This window comes from Arachis hypogaea, chromosome 11 (assembly GCF_003086295.3).
Source record: "Arachis hypogaea cultivar Tifrunner chromosome 11, arahy.Tifrunner.gnm2.J5K5, whole genome shotgun sequence".
NCBI lineage: Eukaryota > Viridiplantae > Streptophyta > Magnoliopsida > Fabales > Fabaceae > Arachis > Arachis hypogaea.
In genome coordinates this window covers 91,316,795-91,325,394 of record NC_092046.1, presented here as the reverse complement: position 1 = coordinate 91,325,394, position 8,600 = coordinate 91,316,795, and the positions used below count along the sequence as shown (strand labels likewise).

Here is an 8,600-nt window from a genome sequence, read left to right as displayed (position 1 = left end):
CACTTTGAATGTCAAGATGAACACCAAGAACTTATTTTTGAAAATTTTTAAAAAAAGAAAAACATGCAAGACACCAAACTTAAAAATTTTCAAACTTTAGACACTAACAAATTGAAAATGCATATGAAAAACAAGAAAAGACACAAAACATAAAAATGCAAAGATCAAACAAGGCAAATCATCAAGAACAACTTGAAGATTATGAGGAACACCATGCATGAGTTTTCAAAAAATGCACAAATTTTAAAAAACATGCAATTGACACCAAACTTAAAATTTAACACAAGACTCAAACAAGAAACATCAAATTATTTTTTATTTTATAATTTTATAAATTTTTTTGTAATTTTTTCGAAAATTAATTGGAAAAATAAAAATAAGGATTTCAAAATTTTTAATGAGTTTTCAAAATTTTTAATGAGAATTCTAGGAATCTTGCAATGTTAGTCTAAAGCTCCGGTCCAGGAATTAGACATGGCTTACTAGCCAGCCAAACTTTCAGTGAAAGCTCCGGTCCAAAAAACTAGACATGGCTAATGGCCAGTCAAGCTTCAGCAGAACATTACATTCAACAGCCAATTTGCTAAGAAAGACAAAGAAGCTCTTCTCTTAAGTATAAGTGAAACCTCAGTCCAAAAGATTAGACATGGCTTAACAGCCAGCCAGGATTCAACATATCTCTTGAAACTCTAGAATTCATTCTTAAAAATTCTGAAGCCATAGAATAATTTTTTTTTGAAAATATTTATTTAAAAATTTTTTTTTTTGGAAAATTTTTTTCGAAAATAAAAGAATAAAAACAAAAAGCTTAAAATTAAAATAAAATTACCTAATCTGAGCAACAAGATGAACCGTCAGTTGTCCAAACTCGAACAATCCCCGGTAACGGCGCCAAAAACTTGGTGCACGAAATTGCGATCATCAACAATGGCGCCAAAGACTTGGTGCTCTCAAACGTGAATCACACTTTGTCACAACTTCGCACAACTAACTAGCAAGTGCACTGGGTCGTCTAAGTAAAAAACCTTACGTGAGTAAGGGTCGATCCCACGGAGATTGTCGGCTTGAAGCAAGCTATGGTCACCTTGTAAATCTCAGTCAGGCGGATTCAAATGGTTACAGAGTTTTAATAATTAAAAGATAAATAAAACATAAAATAAAGATAGAGGTACTTATGTAATTCATTGGTGAGAATTTCAGATAAGCGTATAGAGATGTTTTCGTTCCTCCTGAACCTCTACTTTCCTGCTGTCTTCATCCAATCATTCCTACTCCCTTCCATGCCAAGCTGTATGTTAGGCATCACCATTGTCAATGGCTACATCCCGTCCTCTTTGTGAAAATGGTCCAATGCGCTGTCACTGCATGGCTAATCATCTGTCGGTTCTCGATCATACTGGAATAGGATTTACTATCCTTTTGCGTCTGTCACTACGCCCAGCACTCGTGAGTTTGAAGCTCGTCACAGCCATCCCTTCCCAGATCCTACTCGGAATACCACATACAAGGTTTAGACTTTCCGGATCTCAGGAATGGCCATCCATGGGTTCTAACTTATACCACGAAAACTCTAATATCTCAGACTCGGTCCCCTGTATTAGATATCTAAGAGATACTGATTCTGTCTTGTCTTCATGTAGAACGGAAGTTGTTGTCAGGCACGCGTTCATGGGTGAGAATGGTGATGAGCGTCACATAATCATCACATTCATCATGTTCTTGGGTGCAAATAAATATCTTAGAATATGAATAAGCTTGAATTGAATAGAAAAACAATAATACTCTGCATTAATACTCAAGGAATAGTAGAGCTCCACACCTTAATCTATGGTGTGTAGAAACTCTACCGTTGAAAATACATAAGAACAAGGTCTAGGCATGGCCGAATGGCCAGCCCCCAAAACGTGATCAAAGGATCAAAAGTTAATCCAAAGATAGATCCGAAGATGGTCCAAAAGATGTAAATACAATAGTAAAAAATCCTATTTATACTAAACTAGTTACTAGGGTTTACAGAAATGAGTAAATGATGCAGAAATCCACTTCCGGGGCCCACTTGGTGTGTGCTTGGGCTGAGCATTGAGCTTTACACGTGTAGAGGCTTCTCTTGGAGTTGAACGCCGGTTTATAACCTGTTTCTGGCGTTTAACTCCACTTTGCAACCTGTTTCTGGCGTTTAACTTCAGAATAGAGCAGGAAGCTGGCATTGAACGCCAGTTTGCGTCATCTAAACTCGGGCAAAGTATGGACTATTATATATTTCTGGAAAGCGCTAGATGTCTACTTTCCAATGCAATTGAGAGCGAGCTATTTAGATTCCTATAGCTCCAGAAAATCCACTTTGAGTACAGGGAGGTCAGAATCCAACAGCATCTGCAGTCCTTCTTCAGCCTCTGAATCTGATTTTTGCTCAAGTCCCTCTTTTTCAGCCAAAAAATACTTGAAATCACAAAAAAACACACAAACTCATAGTAAAGTCCAGAAATGTGATTTTTAATTAAAAACCAATAAAAATATACTAAAAACTAACTAAATCATACGAAAAAACTATGTAAAAACAATGCCAAAAAGCGTATAAATTATCCGCTCATCAGTGACCCACGCGTACGCGTGACCCGAGTTACGTCAACTCATTAATGGAAATCGCTGGGGGTAATTTTTGGGCCTCCAGAACCCAGTCTAACTCATTTCTGGAGCTATATCAGGCCAAAGGAAAGCTGATTGAAGTGGGGCAATTAGGTTTAGCTTTTATTATGCTTTTCTCTTAGTTTCTAGAGAGAGAAGCTCCTGATGAATGAGAAATTGCTCGATGGTCTAGAATTTCTCTTCTAGGAATAAAAACTTCGTTGTAAGCATATTTCTAAACCAACAAACAATTCCCACATAAAAAATTTTGGTTATCACAAAGAACAAACCCCAAATAAGAATTAACCGAAGTATTTAGACTCCGGATCGTCTCACAAGGAATTGCAATGAAGTGTATGCTTATTGGCTATGAAGGAACAAGGGGGTTTGATTATAAGGGGCAGAAAATAAATGGCAAGAAAAGTAAATCAATCAAGCAATTAAAGAAAGCAAAATAAAGAAAAACAATTAATAAAGAGAGACATTCATGGCAAGAAAATTGAGATCATAGGCCTTCTATCCTAGTCACTAATAACAATAATTAACAAGAATTTATCTTATTACGTCATCCCCAATGATGGAAGAAGATATAGGTTATCTTCCATGAGAGAAAGTCTAACAAGACTAGCTAATCTCAATCCAAATGTCCTGATCAACTCACTAATTGGATTAGCAAGAGATTAGAGTCAATGGAAATGATATTAACTAACAATTCTAGATTACCAACATAGGTTGGGTTTTCATGACTCAGGATTGCCTAATTACTCTTTCCAAGCCAAGAATGCTCAAAGTCTACTCTAAAGCCCAACCAAGCATTTTGTCAAACACTTGGTGGGTAATAAATGAAAGCATGGTAAATATGCAAGAATAATAAAATCTAATAACTACCAATTGCAAGGAGAGTAAATCAACAACTTAATTCATCAATGAAAGAAACATCAACATCAAATTGCATTAAAAATAAACCAAATCTAACATGAGTTCATCATCACAAAAGAGAGCAAAGAGGGAAATTAACACTACAAACCATGAGAATAAAAGGGTAGAAGCAAGAATTCATAAAGGAAATAAGATGAAAACATGAGATTGAACCTAGATCTAGAAGAGATTAACCTAACCTAGCCTAATTCTAGAGAGAATAGGGAGCTTCTCTCTCTAGAAACTACTCTACATGATGCTAACACTTCAAACAATTGCTCCCCCTTTGCTTGGACTTCAATTCTGCATGAAATACACTCAGAAACAAGTTGGATTTGGGCCTGGGCAGCTCAGAAATCGCCACAGCATTTGGCCTTTAAGTGAGTCACGTGTTGGTACTGGCGCGTACACGCCATGCGCGCGTGCGCGTCGATTGGCTGTTTCTTCATCCGCGCGTACACGGCATGTACGCGTGCGCGTCTCTATGTGAAATCACTTCTGCACGTGCGCACCTTGTACGTGTGTGCGCCCATCGATGCATTCCCAATTCTTGTTTCCTCATGCATTCTCCACTTTGTATGCTTTCCTCCTCATTTTTTCCATCCAATACTTGCCTTATGAACCTAAAATCACTCAACAAACACATCAAGGCATCGAATGGAATTAAAGTGAGTTAAAATCACCAATTTAAGGGCCTAAAAAGCATGTTTTTACACTTGAGCACAATTCAAGGGAGAATTACAAAACCATGCTATTTCATTGAATAAATGTGGGATAAGGTGGTAAAATCCCCTAAAATAAGCACAAGATAAACCACGAAATCGGGGTTTATCAAATCTCCCCACACTTAAACTAAGCATGTCCTCATGCTAAAATCAAGAAAGAAGCAAAGCGTATCAACATTTATTCAATGCAAACTAACTACATGCAACCTATCTATATGCAATCTATCTACATGAATGCAACTACTTGGTCAAAATAAGTCAACTTCTAAGAATACATATATAAGCATAAAGGCTAAAGCCATAGCAGTTGACGCAAACTCACAATTGGATTGAATCGTTGAAAGATTTTACAAACTTGCAAGAAAAGATGATTATGAGTGGAAGCATGTAATTGAGCGATCGAACCCTCACCGGATGTGTATCTGATGCCAGGGCATTTTGGCCAGTTTCACTGACCTTTTCTTTATGGTTTTAAGGTAGTTTCATGCATTTTCTTAGGAAATAAGCAAGTTTTGGGTAAATAATCACTTACATCTTGATTCAAGCAAACATTGTGAATTTTACATGATTTCGTGAGAATTATGCATGAATTAAAGGACAAATTGAATGATGCATGTCTCATAACTTGGATCAGAGCTTTGATGCACTTTATTGCTTGATTTCAGGATAAAGGAAGCAAGGAAGAACCACGTTAGTAGCCATGTTAGTCTAGCTAACGTAACCACTAACGTGGAATGAAGGCTAGCTTGCAACGTTAATGAGAAAAGTGATTGCCAATAGCGCCTTCGTAAGCCATCATAGCCCACGTTAGTTGCCACGTTAACTATGTTAACGTGGAAGCTAACGTGGAAGAGAAGTAGAACTCCAACGTTAGTGGTAAAAGTAAGTGTCACTAACGTTCCAAAAGGGGCAATTGGCCACGTTAAGAGCCATGTTAACTTAGTTAACGTGAGCTCTAACGTGGAAGAAGAAGATGATGCCAACGTTAGTGACACTCACCTTTGTCACTAACATTGGACTAAGCCCATATTGGCTACGTTAAAAGCCACGTTAACCTAGTTAACGTGGACTCTAACGTGGAGGGAGCAAAAATCACCAACGTTAGTGACACTCACCTTTGTCACTAACGTTGGATTGAGCCACGTTAGTTGCCACGTTAATTACATTAACATGGAAGCTAACGTAGAGAAGAGGGATGATGAGCCAATGTTAGTGACACTCACCTTTGTCACTAACGTTGGAGATGGCTATCAATACCACGTTAGAAGTCACGTTATCCTAGTTAACGTGAACTCTAACGTGGGAAGTAGGGGTGTTCTGAAGCGTTAGTGACAAAGGTAAGTGTCAATAACGCTCTCGAAGATTTGGCAAGCCTACGTTAAAGACCACGTTAACTATTCTAACATGAACTCTAACGTAGGGAGAAAGGGGGTACTCTGAACGTTATTGAAAAAGGTAAACCCCAGTAACGTTTGCGAAGGGTCAAGGGTCAGCATTAGTGGTCATGTTAGTGCCACTAACGTTGGAGTTAACGTGGACAACTTTGGGTTAGGAACGTTAGTAAATAAGGTGATTGTCATTAACGTTCTCAACCCCACATTTTCACTTAACGTTAACACCACTAACGCCCTAAGCTAAAGTCCCTGCCTACTTCACACTCTCTCTGCAAGTAAAGCTGAGCCCACTGGAGAAGATAACTGCTTCAACTCAAGATCCAAAGGCCCATATCCAAGACTTGAAGAATCAACTAGAAGATCAGAAGAGTAGTATAAATAGGGAGAGCTTTGAACTAGAAAAAGGAGCTTTTGGGCATTATTAGAATTACTCTCTGTATTTTACTTTCTCTACACTTCTAGTTTAACTTTTAGAATGTACTCTCCATCTTTGCTTTCATTTCCCAGAGCTATGAACAACTAAACCCCTTTCATTGGGTTAGGGATCTCTGTTGTAATTTGATGGATCAATAATAGTTTTCATTATTCTTCTTCTATCTTTTCTCTTGATTTTACTAGAAAGCTTTCAATCTTCATCCAATTGAGTAGTTATCTTGGAAAAGAAGCTATTCATACTTGGATCTCTTCTGAACCTTGGAAAAGGGATGAAGAGATCATGCTAGAAATATTTTCTCATGTTGGACCAAATTGGGGTTTGGGAGGAAATGGTGACATATAATTCTCCCAATACTTTGATTTGGAAATACATGTGGTATAATCAGTGACCACACTTCATCTCTTCTCATGAGCAATTAGACCAAGGAATTGGCTATTGATCTGATTTGAGAGATTGAATTACCAAGGAATTGGAATTCAATCACTTAAGATTGCCAAGGAGATCAATGAATGCATTGATTGAGGAAGAGATGAAAATGAACTTGATCCGGAGAATGCAACATCTCCTAAGCCCAATGAATTTCCCATTTCTGATCTTACCTATTCTCTTTACTTTATGTCATTTACTTTCATGCTAAACTTTCCTTCCCCATTTAAGATTCTGCAATTTACTTTCCGTCATTTATTTTCTGCTATTTACTTTCCCGCCATTTAATTTCCTACAATTCTCAACTCACTTTCTGCTTAGCTCAACTAGAACAGTCTTACAATTAAAGTTTCTTGACCAATCAATCCCTATGGGATTCGACCTCACTCTACTGTGAGTTTTTACTTGACGACAATTCGGTATACTTGCCGAAGGAAATTTGTTGAGAAACAAGTTTCCGTGCATCAAGTTTATGGCGCCGTTGCCAGGGATTGATTTTGTATCAACAATGATTAAATTGGTGGATAACTAGATTGAGCATTTGTTTTTATTTTGTTTGATTTAAGTTCATTTGAGTAATTTACTTTCTGTTTAGCTATTTTCGTCCCTTTCCCCTACCCATTTTCTTAGTTGTTTAGAATTCAGTCACTAACCCACTAACTGTTTGATATATTACAACACTCACACTAACAGCATTTCTGTAGAAATTTCTGTCTGCATCTATCTCTCTTGCTTTTGCTTTGTTGGTTGTATGACAGGTAGAAGAAGCGGGGCTTCAACTTCCTTTAATTCTGAACCTGAGAGGACCTTCCTTAGATTAAGGAGGGAAACAAGAGGAAAGAGAGTAGTTGGTGCTGAGGAAGAGGAAGAGTACTTTGAACCAGACATGGAGGAGAATATGGAGAACCATCATGAAGAAGAGGCTCACAACTATGGCAGAGAAGGTCCAGCGCATCAGGCTGGACAAGAGAGAAGAGTTCTGGGTTCTTACATCAACCCAAACCCAGGAAACTGTGGGAGTAGCATCCAAAGGCCAACCATACGTGCCAACAACTTTAAACTAAAGCCACAGCTCATCACCCTTGTTCAGAACAATTGTTCATTCGGAGGAAGTGTCCAAGAAGACCCCAATCAACATCTAACCACCTTCCTGAGGATATGCAATACTGTGAAGTCTAATGGTGTTCATCCTGACACTTATAGACTACTTCTGTTTCCCTTCTCACTCAAGGACAAGGCATCTAAATGGCTGGAATCCTTTCCAAAGGAGAGTTTAGCAACCTGGAAAGATGTGGTGAACAAGTTCTTGGCAAGATTCTATCCTCCTCAACGGATCAACAGGTTGAGAGCTGAGGTACAAACATTCAGGCAGCAGGATGGTGAGACTCTATATGAAGCATGGGAGAGGTTTAAATACTTGACAAGAAGATGCCCGCCAGATATGTTCAATGAATGGGTGCAGTTGCACATTTTCTATGAAGGCCTTTTGTATGAATCAAAGAAGGCAGTAGACCACTCATCCGGGGGATCTCTGAACAAGAAGAAGACCATTGAAGAAGCCATAGATGTCATTGAGACTGTAGCAGAGAATGACTACTTCTATGCTTCTGAAAGAGGCAATACTAGAGGAGTGATGGAGCTGAACAATGTGGATGTACTGCTAGCTCAAAACAAGAAGATTACCAAGGAATTATCTGACCTCACCAAGAAGATGGAGAGGAATCAAGTAGCAACAATCACCGCTTCAGCAGCAACCCAAGAAGGGGTGAATGAAGAAGCAGAGTGTGATCAGGAATAAGCCAACTAGATTGGGAATTCACCTAGGCAGAATCATGACCCATACTCCAAAATGTATAATCCTGGTTGGAGGAACCACCCAAACTTTGGGTGGGGAAATCAACAAGACCAAGGCCAAGATCAGAGACGCCATAACCCCAACAATAATGCAACTCACCAACACTCAACACAGAGGTCATACCAATACCCACCCAACAACACTTCTCAACATCCATACCAAAGTCAAAATGGCCCTTCTCATCCTTCCAATCTCAACTCTCCATCATCGGAAGAAAAACT

The 8,600-nt window shown here is 38.5% G+C and overlaps 1 non-coding gene across 1 annotated transcript; it reads right to left on the bottom strand.

Annotated features, from left to right (window-relative positions):
* Nucleotides 1-7,863: 7,863 nt before the first annotated feature.
* LOC112725635 (small nucleolar RNA R71) lies at nucleotides 7,864-7,970 on the bottom strand. Its single transcript, XR_003164729.1, has one exon. It is a non-coding gene; the product is annotated as a small nucleolar RNA R71 (small nucleolar RNA).
* Between the last annotated feature and the right edge of the window lie 630 nt (nucleotides 7,971-8,600).